The following is a 15,066-nucleotide window of genomic DNA, read 5'->3' on the forward strand; positions in this document are numbered from 1 at the left end:
AGTCATGTCCAACTCTGTGCGACCCCATAGATGGCAGCCCACCAGGCTCCACCGTCCCTGGAATTCTCCAGGCGAGAACACTAGAGTGGGTTGCCATGTCCTTCTGTAATGCATGAAAGTGAAGAGTGAAAGTGAAATCGCTCAGTAGTGTCCAACTCTTAGCGATCCCATGGACTGTAGCCTACCAGACTCCTCTGCCCATGGGATTTTCCAGGCAAGAGTACTGGAGTGGGTCGCCATTGACTTCTCCGAAGTTTTTGAACTACAAATAAACTGCAAATTATCATCAATAAACATTTGTTGAAATGATATCTTATATGCAGTCTTTGCTGTTGCTGCTGCTAAGTCGCTTCAGTCATGTCCGACTCTGTCCGACCCCATAGACGGCAGCCCACCAGGCTTCCCCGTCCCCGGGATTCTCCAGGCAAGAACACTGGAGTGGGTTGCCATTTCCTTCTCCAATGCAGGAAAGTGAAAAGTGAAAGTGAAGTCGCTCAGTCATGTCCGGCTCTTAGCGACCCCATGGACTGCAGCTTACCAGGCTCCTCTGTCCATGAGATTTTCTAGGCAAGAGTACTGGAGTGGGATGCCATTGCCTTAGCTAGAATTTGTAGCTCTGCTTGAATGTGGAGGTTATATTCAGTGTGTAGATCTGATCTAGAGATAGGAAAGAGTGATCCCATGATTCTTTTAGATCAATATAAAGGCAGTATGAATTGATTTAAATGATGTTACTCAAAAGTGAGAACTATTTCCCTCAAATTACACAATTATAAGGATACTCAAAGAGATTACTTAGAAAAAATATAAATATACTAGCATATCTCATTTAACATTGTCTTGTCTTTATATATATAGAAAGAATATTGTGGACTTCCTGGTGGCTCAGTGGTTAGGATCTTGTGTTTCCACAGCAGGGGGAGGGGGATTGATACATTTCTGGTCCGGGAAGTTTCACATGTACCACAGTGCACCCCCTACGCCCAGAACAAACATATTGTGACTTTGATTGTATTTTGATAATTTTTCAAATTATTTATAAGTTAATTTTATTTTAAGTGAAAAACATGGCCAATAAAATTTAATTATGCATGAAATGAATATACTTTTATAAATGTAAGTAATTAGTGTGGGGCTCAAAAGATAAAGCAATTAAAAAGTGTAAGAACACCTCATTGGTGACTGCATAAATGATGAGTGGGAATGTTAATAGTCCCTTTGCCTCAGTAGGGATTTTTAGTACCAGTTAATTTTTACTGTGTATTATAATTAATATATTCATATTTAAATAAGTGAGCATTTATGTTGACCTTTAAATTCCCTTCAAGTTTTATGAGTCAATATATAGCTTTCTGAACTAAAAGAGGTGTTATATATGTTTACTAATCTAGAGTTAACAAAAGGGAAACAAAAAGTAAAAATGTATGTAATGAATAATTTTTATTAATATTTGACTTTAGTTACCAAAGATGTTTTAGACTTAACCCACTCTGTAAGGGATGCAGTTTTACTTTTGCTTAAATAAATATCTGTATTTAACAGGTATATAATTCTCACTGGACTCAACTAAATGAGAAACAGTTTTTACAAAATGTTTAATTCTTATTTGCTTTTTAAAATAGTTTCCTTCCACTGTAACACTTTCCTGTAACATTTTATTATTTAAGTTATTTATCAGATATTTTGCATTTCCACTTCATAATACTGGCTAGAGTACATTCACACCTCAACATTTCACCCCCTGTATTTGGTATCATCCTTATTCAATCTGTTGGTTGTTTCTTCGTTTCTCCTGCTTACTTGCTCACCGTCTGGTGTTTTCCCTTCTCACTCCCTACTTCTCATTCTGACACTCTGCCCTTTGTGTAGATGACATCTACCCAATTTTTATCTGCATTTTCTCCAGTTATACTCTGTTCCGTGTTCCACATCTCTGTTCTATCACTTTTGTTTCTTGAGCCATAACCAAATTATACCAATACATTCTCAAATCCATAAATCTTCCCACATTCACAGGGTGATGATGGTTTTGGGACTGTCATAAGGAAGAAACTTTTCTGATACTTAATTTAAATAAACATGAGTAAATTTAAATAACTTGTTGAAAAATAAGTTTATTTTCAATTTCAATAATCACTTTAAAAGTTTAAATTAAAAGACTATTAAAGAATTTCAAAAGATATAATTAAGGCTTTATTTAGTTCATAACACAGATATCACAGTATATATCACAAGTGCTTTAATCACTTCCTCTGAGTACTAAACATTACACACTTTGGTAATATTACCATTTTTTTCTCCTTATTTATTGTGTGAAAACAGGCTCATTAAAGCTCTACTTTTACATAGTTACAGTGCTGGTTTATATATTAGAGTTATCAATCAAGGCCATCCTACCTTCAAATTATCCCTATTTTTGTCCTTAAATATTTTAGTAATTTTACCACTAAATTTTTGTGAATAACATCATATAATGTTTACAATATTGTTAGCCTGTCTTAGGATTTCATGTTATTCCATGTTATGAACATGTGTTTTAGGAACTTGTTTTAGGATTTAAAGAAACTTAAGATATGTTCTTACCTTACCATTCTTGAAAGATAATTATAAATGTTAAAAATATTTATAAGGTAATTTTTAATTGAATTATATTTGAGTTACAATATTATATTAGTTTAAGGTGTATATCATAGTGATTTGATATTATTTGTAGATTATACTCTACTTAAAGTTATTAAAAATAGTAGCTATAGTTCCTCTGTTGTATAGTATATCCTGTTACTTATTTATTATTATTTTGTACCTAGTACTTTGTACCTCTTAATCCCCTTCACATATCTGCTCCTACGTCAACCCCTGGTTTCCTCTTAAGACAAAGGTTTCTTCACTGATGACTACTGTGAAAGAATTTCCAAGACAAGTGGGAGAGAATGGGAAACAAGGCTGAATCCAGTAGATACCCTGAGGCTAGAAAGCAAAGCTTGGGTTCTGAGTAAACAAGGTGACAACATTGGAGCTGAATTATGTAAAGTCCTAAAAGATGATGCTGTTAAAGTGCTACATTCAATACGCCAGCAAATTTGGATAACTCAGCAGTGGCCACTGGACTGGAAAAGGTCAGCTTTCATTCCAATCCCAAATAAAGGCAATGCAAAGAATGTTCAAACTATTGTACAACTGCAATCATTTCACATACTAGAAAGGCTATGCTCAAAATGCTTCAAGCTAGACTTCAGCAGCATGTGAACTGTGAACTTCCAGATGTACAAGATGGGTTTCAAAGAGGCAGAGGAACCAGAAATCAAATTGCCAATATTCCTGGGATCATGGAGAAAGCAAAGGGATTCCAGAAAAACATCTACTTCTGCTTCATTGACTATGCTGAAACATTTGACTATGTAGATCACAACAAACTGTGAAAAATTCTTAAAGAGATAAGAGTATCAGACCAACTTACCTGTCTCCTGAGAAACCTCTATGTGGGCCAAGAAGCAAAAGTTAGAACCAGACATGGAAAAACTAAATAGTTCAAAATTGGGAAAGGAGTACAACAAGGTTGCATACTGTCGCCCAGCTTTGTTAAATTATATGCAGAGTGCATCATGCAAAATACCAGTCTGGACGAATCACAAGCTGGAATCAATTGCCAGGAGAAATATCGACAACCTCAGACGTGAAGATGGTAGAAAATAAAGAGGAACTAAAGAGAATCTTTATGACGTTGAAAGAAGACAGTGAAAAAGTCGGCTTAAAACTTAACATTCAAAACACTAATATCATCACATCCGGTTCCATCACTTCATGGCAAATAGAAGGGGAAAAAGTGGAAACAGTGACAGATTTTATTTTTGTGTGCTCCAAAATCATTGTGGATTGTGACTGTAGCCATGAAATTAAAGATGCTTGCATCTTGGGGGAAAAGCTGTGATAAACCCAGAGAACATATTAAAAAGCAGAGATTTGCATTTCTCTAATAATGAGTGATGTTGAGCATCTTTTCATGTGTTTGTTAGCCATCCGTATGTCTTCTTTGGAGAAATGTCTATTTAGTTCTTTGGCCCATTTTTTGATTGGGTCGTTTATTTTTCTGGAATTGAGCTGCAGAAGTTGCTTGTATATTTTTGAGATTAGTTATTTGTCAGTTGCTTCATTTGCTATTATTTTCTCCCATTCAGAAGGCTGTCTTTTCACCTTGCTTATATTTTCCTTTGTTGTACAGAAGCTTTTAATTTTAATTAGATCCCATTTGTTTATTTTTGCTTTTATTTCCAGAATTCTGGGAGGTGGATCATAGAGGATCCTGCTGTGATTTATGTCTGAGAGTGTTTTGCCTATGTTCTCCTCTAGGAGTTTTATAGTTTCTGATCTTACATGTAGATCTTTAATCCATTTTGAGTTTATTTTTGTGTACGGTGTTAGAAAGTGATCTAGTTTCATTCTTTTACAAGTGGTTGACCAGTTTTCCCAGCACCACTTGTTAAAGAGATTGTCTTTACTCCATTGTATATTCTTGCCTCCTTTGTCAAAGATAAGGTGTCCATATGTGTGTGGATTTATCTCTGGGCTTTCTATTTTGTTCCATTGATCTATATGTCTGTCTTTATGCCAGTACCATACCAAAACCACAATGAGGTACCACTTCACACCAGTCAGAATGGCTGCGATCCATAAATCTGCAAGCAATAAATGCTGGAGAGGGTGTGGAGAAAAGGGAACCCTCCTACACTGTTGGTGGGAATGCAAACTAGTACAGCCACTATGGAGAACAGTGTGGAGATTCCTTAAAAAATTGCAAATAGAACTACCTTATGACCCAGCAATCCCACTGCTGGGCATACACACTGAGGAAACCAGAATTGAAAGAGACACATGTACCCCAATGTTCATCGCAGCACTGTTTATAATAGCCAGGACATGGAAACAACCTAGATGTCCATCAGCAGATGAATGGATAAGAAAGCTGTGGTACATATACACAATGGAGTATTACTCAGCCATTAAAAAGAATTCATTTGAATCAGTTCTGATGAGATGGATGAAACTGGAGCCATTTATACAGAGTGAAGAAAGCCAGAAAGAAAAACACCAATATAGTATACTAACACATATATATGGAATTTAGGAAGATGGCAACGACGACCCTGTATGCAAGACAGGAAAAAAGACACAGCTGTGTATAATGGACTTTTGGACTCAGAGGGAGAGGGAGAGGGTGGGATGATTTGGGAGAATGGGAATTCTAACATGTATACTGTCATGTAAGAATTGAATCGCCAGTCCATGTCTGACGTAGGGTGCAGCTTGCTTGGGGCTGGTACATGGGGATGACCCAGAGAGATGTTGTGGGGAGGGAGGTGGGAGGGGGGTTCATGTTTGGGAACGCATGTAAGAATTAAAGATTTTAAAATTTAAAAAAGTAAAAAAATAAAAAAAAATAAAAACCACCACCACCACTAACTGAAAAAAAAAATAATAAAAAAAAAATAAAAAGCAGAGACATCATTTTGCCAATAAAGGTCCATATAGTCAAAGCTATGGTTTTTTCAGTAGCCATCTATGGTTGTGAGAGTTGTTCCATAAAGAAGGCTGAGTGCTAAAGAATTGATGCTTTCCAATTGTGGCGATGGAGGAGACTCTTAAGAATCTCTTCAAATGCAAGCAGATCAAGCCAGTCCATCCTAAAGGAAATCAACCCTGAATATTCATTGGAAGGACCATTTCTGAAGCTGAAGCTCCAAATCTTTGACAGCCTGATGCAAAAGAGCTGACTCACTGGAAAAGACATTGATGCTGGGAAAGGTAAAGAGAGAAAGCAGCAGAGGATGGTTAGATAGCATCACAGACTCAATGGACGTGAATTTGAGCAAACCCCGGGAGACAGTGGAGGACAGAGGAGCCTAGTGTGCTGCAGTCCCTGGGATTTCAAAGAGTCGGACATGACGTAGCGAATGAACAACAACAAAACAAGGCACTTAGAGTTTACAGGGGAGAGCACCATAAAGGAGAAAGCAGAACAGCAAGAGAACTCTGGAGGCCTACAGAGGGTTCCCTTATGTATTGAGTTTAATGCTGATCAGAAAATATAGGTGAAGAAGGTACTGAGGAGCATGTCTGCAGTCACTGAAAGGATTAGAAGTAACACTACCTGGTGATCACACAGGGCCAGGAATTTTATTTATAAAAAAATAGATGCAGAAGAGTGTAAGATAGGTTTTTTGACATTAATAAAGTATCAATTTGAAGCATAAAACAATAATAGCATGTCATAAATGGCAGAAAAGAAATTTTAATACAATATTGTACATAACAGGAGCAAGAATTATTTAAAAAAAAACTATGTTTAAATCAAGTGTTGAAGGTTCTTTTAAAGAACTCTTGTTTCTGTTTTATTTCAAATATCTGGATTTTTATCAAGGTGACTTTAATCTATATTACTCCTATAGGAAGATACTTTTTTGGTAGGATGAGAAAAGAGCGATTGTACAGTGATCTGCTCTCCTTTTCCAATGTTCAACATCATATCTCCATCTTTCGCGGGATAGGAAAATACCTACACTGGAAAGCGTCATGGGATCTCACCAGAAGACCTTTTACTGATAAGTCTCAGTTCAGTTCAGTTCAGTCGCTCAGTCATGTCCGACTCTTTGTGACCCCATGAACTGCAGCATGCTAGGCCTCCCTGTCCATCACCAACTCCCAGAGTTCACTCAAATTCACGTCCATTGAGTCAGCGATGCCATCCAGCCATCTCACCCTCTGTCGTCCCCTTTTCCTCCTGCCCCCAACCCCTCCCAGCATCAGAGATAAGAAAGCCCTCCTCAGCAATCAATGCAAAGAAATAGAGGAAAAGAACAGAATGGGAAAGACTGATAAGTCTAGAACGGTAATAAATAAAACTTTAAAAAATTTTTGTATCAAGTGAAAGATACACAAGGCATGTATACAGAGAGCAGTGAACTATTATAGGTGTAAATTATGAATTGCTTGAATTGTTTAAAATATTCGTATGCATTCATGTAATGAAAAACTTAATACTATAAAAAATGTCAATTTCCTTCCTATTATGATAGACTAAATGCTATCATAATAAAAAGGACAGCATGTTTTTAGTGGAAATAGGAAAGCTGACTTTGAAATATATATGGAAATTCAATTGTCAAGACTAGCTAATAATTTGAAAAAGAGTTGCAAGTATAGAAATGTAAGATAGCAAAACTTAATATAATATACAAGTATTAAGGACTATATAGCAATAGAAATACTTCACACAGACAAATTTTCTTTTTTACCTGAGGCTTCTAACCTAAATTACAGTTTCAATGCACACTCCATAGAAGTTAGAAGCCTCAGTTATTTAGAAAATTTGTCTGTGTTAAGTATTCCTATTGCTTCATGAGGCTTGATACATGAGGTGTTACAGCCCTAACTTCCTAAGTGTCTTTTGTATTTGAAACTATCCTGTGATTTTTTTTCTAGGTGTTAATAATCAGTTTTACCTAGAGCACAGGACTTCTGTAAATGAAGCAGTTTTCCTGCATATGCTCAACAAAACAGTTTTTTGAAAACAGGTAAACCAAAAATGGCCATTTAAAGAATAATATTTTATATCTTTCCTCATACTTAAATACAATGGCAAAATGTTGGCTCCACTTCATCCAAGTACTGATATTTTAAAAAGCTGAATAATTACTGTACCTGATTTGATGAACTCTACTTCCACTTTTCTAGTATATTGAGAGATAGTATTGTTCACTTAAAGCTTATTAAACTATGGCTCATGTTATTTCTTCCTCTCTGGAATGTCAGCCCACATACATTATTCACATGAAGCAGAGTGAACTTTAAATAGGGAGATTATACTGGAGGGAAATAAGAAAGCCATCATTCTCAATTTTACCCCATACTGTTATTAAAGGTTACACAGGCAGTGATCTTTCTTTTTCCCACTTTTTAATGCTCTATTTCTTTTCTTTTTACTGACTATCTTATTCCTTTTCATCTCTCATAACATCCACATAATTCTGATTGTTTTCCTTACTGACTGAAAAAACTGCTTGAGTTATCGTAAATGATATACCGTCTTCATGTTGTGAGCTAGACATTTAAGTTACTTTAGATGAATAAGACATTGCATGCTATTTTACTTTCTTCTATTCTTTGTCTAGAATACTGTAGAGGTGAACTAAAGTCATTAAGTGTGAAAATATTTGCTTGAAGCATTTGAACACCAAGTTTCAGGCTACTGTAAATTAAATTATCAAACAATGACAATTATAAAAAAAATGCAGACACACCTTTTACTAAGAGTAAAGTATATAATTTTACACACAGATTTTCCTGACAATCATATGCATATTTGTCAGCAAAATGTTTCCAGAACAGCACTTCCATATTAGATGACTGATATATGCTTTAACACCACAGGGAATACATAAAAATGTTGCTTATTTTTTAAATTTAAGTTTATAATTTTTGAGGAAATATTTAAACCTGATCTTCCGTGGTAATTCAGCTGATAACGAATCCCCCTGCAATGTTAGAGATCCTGGTTCAATTCCTGGGTCCAGAAGATCCCCTGGAGAAGGGAACAGCTACCCACTCCAGCATTCTTGCCTAGAGAATTCCATGGACAGAGGAGCCTGGCAGGCTACAGCCAGTTCATGAGATCACAGAGTTGGACACTACTAAGCAATTTTCACTTTCTCTTTAAACTGAAATTTACAAAACAACATATTCAATTTAATGCTAGCTTACATTTGAATAAATAAAAATAAAAAGTGACATAAAAAGTGGCAGTATCATCTATAATTCTTATAAATTATTAGGTGTATGAATTGCTGTTACTAATAATCACTGTATCTATTTGCTCTTGGTTGTCTTCAATATATTTCATAGCTAGGAATATTAGGAAAACTAGAAGAAAAAAACAAGTTTCAAAAATCAACCATTGATATATCCATCTTGAAACTCTTTATATATATATAACATAACAGTAGTGAGTCTTCATGGAAAAAACAAGTTTTGGGACATGATACATCTATTTATTCTATTAATTTGTCGTATGAATAGAGTAAGTTACTTAATAATTTTAAAATTATTTCATTATGCCTTATAGAGGAAACAGAAGTCAACATGACCTGTAGATAATTTTTACTAAGAGAATGAAAAAATAGACCGAATACAAATTCATTTACAATTACTCCTATCATCCTCCTTATTCCATCACCATTTATTCAGTTTTCCATTTTGAATTTATTAAAGATAACTACTAACTTTGTGATTTGTTAGGTCTTTCACATCAAGATTTTCAACTATTGACTCTGAAAAAACATGTTTTAAGAACTGATTCAACTGATGAAATCTTGAAGCAAATATCTGGTTATGGAGTTGCATCTTTCCTTGAATATCTCATTATTAACTCAATTTTCTAAATATTTACTGAATTAACTTGAAAATGTGTGTCCATGAAAAAAACTGTATATATATGCTTATAGCAAGCAAACGTCTCCTTAATCAACCAAAGATGGAAGCAACACCCTGATGAATAAATAAATGATAAATAAAGATGGAAGCAACACTAGTATAAACAAATGAATAATTAAATATGTGGGCTGCCAAATACAGGGTCACACAGAGTTGAATATGACTGAAGCGACTTAGCAGTAGCAGCAGCAGCATACATATATGGGCTTCCCTGGTGTCTCAGTGGTAAAGAATCTGCCTGCCAATGTCGGAGGTGCAGGTGATATGGGTTTGATCCCTCGGTTGGGAAGATCCTCTGTAGGAGGAAATGGCAACCCACTCCAGTATTCTTGCCTGGGAAACCCCATGGACAGAGGAGCCTGGTGGGCTACAGTCAATGGAGTCATAGAGTTGGACAAGACTGGAGCAGCTGAGCATGTGTGAATGCATGTGTGTGTGTGTGTGTGTGTGTGTACATATATCTAAATATATACCTAATGAATTATTTGAAAATCTCCTGAGTGGGAGAGAGAGAGACAAAACTTCCATATGGGAGAATTCCAAATAATTTAGTAGATGCTATATCTTGAGGAGGATGTAGAAGGAAGACCCTCACCCCTTAACAATGGGCCACACAAAGGGTCTTCCTTCTAAAGAGGACTTCCAAATAATACGGTATGGAAGTGGTGATAATAAAGGAATTTAACAGTGGAGAAACCTCACAAACACTGATTCCATTGATCAAGGTTAGTATAAATAATGATGTCATGTTCATAGTTTGTACTCTTTATATATGAGGAAGGGCAATTTACCTCAGTGGTAAAGACATAATTAAAGTCTGATCATGAGAACAAATCTTAAATAAATCTCAATAGAGGGACATTCTGCACAATACCTGACCAATATTCCACAAAGTTACCAAGGTCATCAAAACAAGGAAAGTCTGAGAAACTGTCACAGCCAAGAAGACACTAAAGAGATATAATGACAAAAAATAATGTGGTATATTTGATGGGACACTGTAACAGAACTATGGCATTAGGAAAAAACAAAAAAAAATTTTTTTTAAAAAGGAAATTTGAAAAAATATGGAAGTTAGCTTAATACTATGAAAAAGTTCAGTTCCTGAAATAAGTATGATCAAAAGAAAACATTGATAAGACTCTCCTGTTAGGGCAAACATCACTCAATTTAAAATATGAAAAGATAATATTCAAAGATAATACATTCTGGAAATTATATCATATAACTAACAATGATTTTAGGAAACAAAAAGCAAGGTGGAAATTTAAAAATACATCAATAAGGAAATGACAGATTAGAATAACATCAGAAAATCCCGTCTTCATATATAATAGTGTCTGCAAGTGTCCATAAATAAGAGTTAAAAAAAGACTTAAAAATAGACACAATTTAATGAAATTTAACAAAACCAATGGATAAAACCAACAACAAAAAAGAACAAAATTTTGATAAGGAAAAAGTAGATGATTACCTTAAAGGTAGCAGTCATATTGGCATCAGACTTTGCATCCCCAACATTAAAAGCTAGAGACAATGCAGTAATGCCTTCAAAATGCTGATGAAAAATAAAAACAAAAAATGCATAATCAAATGGACTTTAGAATAACTAATATAATGTGAAAGTGGTTCAGTTGTGGCTGACTCTTTGCAAACCCATTCACTATCATCTGCCAACTCCTCTGTCCATAGAATTCTCCAGGCAAGAATACTGGAATTGGTAGCTGATTCTTTCTCCAGGTGATAGTCCAAACCCAGGGATCAAACCCAGGTCTCCATGTTGCATGTCAATTCTTTACAAGCTGAACTACCAAGGAAGGCCAACTAATATAATACATAATATTAATAATATTAATTATACATATTAATATTAATATTATTATAATAGTATTCACATAAGCAATAAAATGTAGCTCTGAGAAAAAAGTTAACTATATAAATTACTAAATTTATAGTTTAAAGTTTTTGATTTATCACAAGTAGTTCAGTTCAGTTCAATTCAGTCATTCAGTCATGTCTGACTCTTTGCAACCTCATGGACTGCAGCATGCCAGGCTTCCCTGTCCTTCATCAACTCCTGGAGCTTTTTCAAACTCATGTCCATTGACTTGGTAATACCATCTAACCATCTCATCCTCTGCCGTCCGCTTCTCCTCATGCCTTCAAACTTTCCCAGCATCAGGGACTTTTCTAATAAGTCAGTTCTTCGCATCAGGTGGCCAAAGTATTGGAATTTCAACTTCAGCATCAGTCTATTCAGTGAATATTCAGGACTGATTTCCTTTAGGATGGACTGGTTTGATCTTCTTGCAGTCCAAGGATCTCTCAAATATCTTATCCACACCACAGATCAAAAGCATCAGCTCATCAGCACTCAACTTTCTTTATAGTCAGCTCTCACATCCATACATGACTACTGGAAAAACCATAGCTTTGACTAGATGGACCTTTGTTGGCAAAGTAATGTCTCTGCTTTTCAATATGCTGTCTCGGTTGGTCATAGCTTTTCTTCTAGGGAGCAAGCGTCTTTTAACTTCATGGCTGCAATCACCATCTGCAAAGATTTTGGAGAACTCAAAATAAAGTATCTCACTGTTTCTATTGTTTCCCCATCTATTTGCCATGAAGTGGTGGGACCAGATGCCACGATCTTCGTTTTCTGAAAGTTGAGGTTTAAGCCAACTTTTTCACTCTCCTCTTTTACTTTTTTCAAGAGGCTCTTTAGCTCTTTGCTTTCTGCATAAGGGTGTTGTCATCTGCGTATCTGAGGTTACTGATATTTCTTCCAGCAATCTTGATTCCAGCTTGTGCTTCATCCAGCTGGGCATTTCACATGATGTACTTTGCCGGAAGAAATATCAATAACCTCAGATATGCAGATGATACCACCCTTATGGCAGAAAGTGAAGAGGAACTAAAAGCCTCTTGATGAAAGTGAAAGAGGAGAGTGAAAAATTTGACTTAAAGCTCAACATTCAGAAAATGAAGATCATGACATCTGGTCTCATCACTTAATGGGAAATAGATGGGGAAACAGTGGAAACAGTTTCAGACTTTATTTTGGGGGGCTCCAAAATCACTGCAGATGGTGACTGCAGCCATGAAATTAAAAGATGCTTATGCCTTGGAATGAAAGTTATGACCAACCTAGATAATATATTCAAAAGCAGAAACATTACTTTGCCAACAAGGTCCATCTAGTCAAGGCTATGGTTTTTTCTAGTGGTCATGTATGGATGTTAGAGTTGGACTGTGAAGAAAGCTGAGGGCCAAAGAATTGATGCTTTTGAACTGTGGTGTTGGAGAAGACTCTTGAGAGTCCCTTGGACTGCAAGGACATTCAACCAGTCCATCCTAAAGGAGATCAGCCCTGGGTGTTCATTGGAAGGACTGATGCTAAAGCTGAAACTCCAGTACTTTGGCCACCTCATGCGAAGAGTTGACTCATTGGAAAAGAGTCTGATGCTGGGAGGGATTGGGAACAGGAGGAAAAGGGGACGACAGAGGATGAGATGGCTGGATGGCATCACTGACTTGATGGACATGAATCTGAGTAACTCTGGGAGTTGGTGATGGACAGGGAGGCCTGGCGTGCTCTAATTCATGGGGTCACAAATAGTTGGACACGACTGAGTGACTGAACTGAACTCTGCATATAAGTTAAATAAACAGGGTGACAATACATAGCCTTGACATACACCTTTCCTGATTTGGAACCAGTCTGTTGTTCCATGTCTGATTCTAACTGTTGCTTCTTGACCTGCATATGGATTTCTCCAGAGGCAGGCAAGGTGGTCTGGTGTTCCCATCTCTCTAAGTATTTTCCACAGTTTTTTGTAATGCACACAGTCAAAAGCTTTCATATAGTCAATAAAGCAGAAATAGATGTTTTCCTCTAACTTTCTTGCTTTCTTGATGATCCAATTCATGCTGACAATTTGATGTCTTGTTCCTTTGCCTTTTCTAAATCCAGCTTGAACATCTGGAATTTCACAGTTCATGTACTGTTGAACCCTGGCTTGGAGAATGTTGAGCATCACTTTGCTAATGTGTGAGACGAGAGCAATTGTGTGGTACTTTGAACTTTCTTTGGCATTGCCTTTCTTTGGGGTTGGAATGAAAACTGACCCTTTCCAGTCCTGTGGCCTAGGCCACAGGAGCTATGAGGCTGAGTTTTCCAATTTTGCTGGCATATTGAGTGCAGCACTTTAACAGCATTGTCTTTTAGGATTTACAGACTGGTAAATGAGCTGATGCATGTTTGCAACTTCTCAGGAAGATTTTGTTCTCTTTTTTGGCTCAAGGTTGAAGTATATGTATTGAATTTGGAGGTGCAGAGGGATGTTCTTGGAATGAGGATAGTGCAATTCCTGTTTACCTTTATCTTGAGGATATTGCTTTTTGTTCGTTCCATTTACTAGGGAGGCTACTTCTTTACTCTGCACTGTGGATGCTGGACCCATTTACTTTTCTCCGTGTAGTCCTCAACTGCTGCTGCTGCTAAGTCACTTTAGTCGTGTCTGACTCTGTGCAACCCCAGAGATGGCAGCCCACCAGGCTCCCCCGTCCCTGGGATTCTCCAGGCAAGAACACTGAAGTGGGTTGCCATTTCCTTCTCCAATGTAGTCCTCAACATTCAAGCTTAAATTCATTTGTATTAACAAAGGCCTTTGGGATAAAAGTGGCCTCAGTAATTATTAGTCTTGTTACTGTGGGCTCCTATTTTTGTTAATTTGATATGGTAGGACTTCTTATTTTTCCACTTATTTGATACATTTGAAGATTTTTTTGAAAAAATGTTTCACTCAGCATTTTTACTTCCTTTTTTGTGGATAGATCAGTTCAAATAACCTAGTTTCCAAAAACTACCTACAAATATAAAACTGTTCTACAGTTATTAAAATTGAAAAATTACTTAGAGAGTTAGAGATGAATGTGTCTTGCAAATTGACACCTAGGCTACTTCACTTCTCTCCACCCTATTTTCATTTTCATATTTATATCATCTGTTCTTATAGGAACTAAACAGCCAACTAAAATTATATCCAAATGGTTCCAATAGTGTTTTTAGAAGTGTACTTTCTCTGTGGAATGCTTAAAGAAGCTCAATGGTTCTCAATTTGCCAACATTTGAATTTCATATTTGAATACTTCTGTGTATCAAGATGTTCCCTGAGTTAATTTCCAAATAAAGCTCCAAAAGTCTACCCTCCCCCTGCTGAAAACAAACAGATAAACAAGAAAAAACACCAAGACTAGCTATCAAGTGTTATCCTGATTTTTAAAAGATACCCCCAATGGGGCATTTATAATTATAAAATGTAAGAGCAGTGATATAAATAAATCTAAAAGTAGTACAGAAGGAAGTTGAGAGAGTTTTTATCAAGTGGGTAAGATTTATGTCAATGATTTACAATGTAAATTTCTCTTCTTGGATTGAAGAGGATAGAGGCAGTTCAAACAGAATGATGAACTTAGAGTACAAATTAAGGAAAAGAGAGCTGGCAAGGAAGTATAAAAAAAATTACAGGCCACTTTTAAGGCTAATCTAGGAGGTAGAGAAGGGATTTGAACTGTAGTGAA

The sequence above is a fragment of the Capra hircus genome, chromosome 9 (assembly GCF_001704415.2).
Source record: "Capra hircus breed San Clemente chromosome 9, ASM170441v1, whole genome shotgun sequence".
Taxonomy (NCBI): domain Eukaryota; kingdom Metazoa; phylum Chordata; class Mammalia; order Artiodactyla; family Bovidae; genus Capra; species Capra hircus.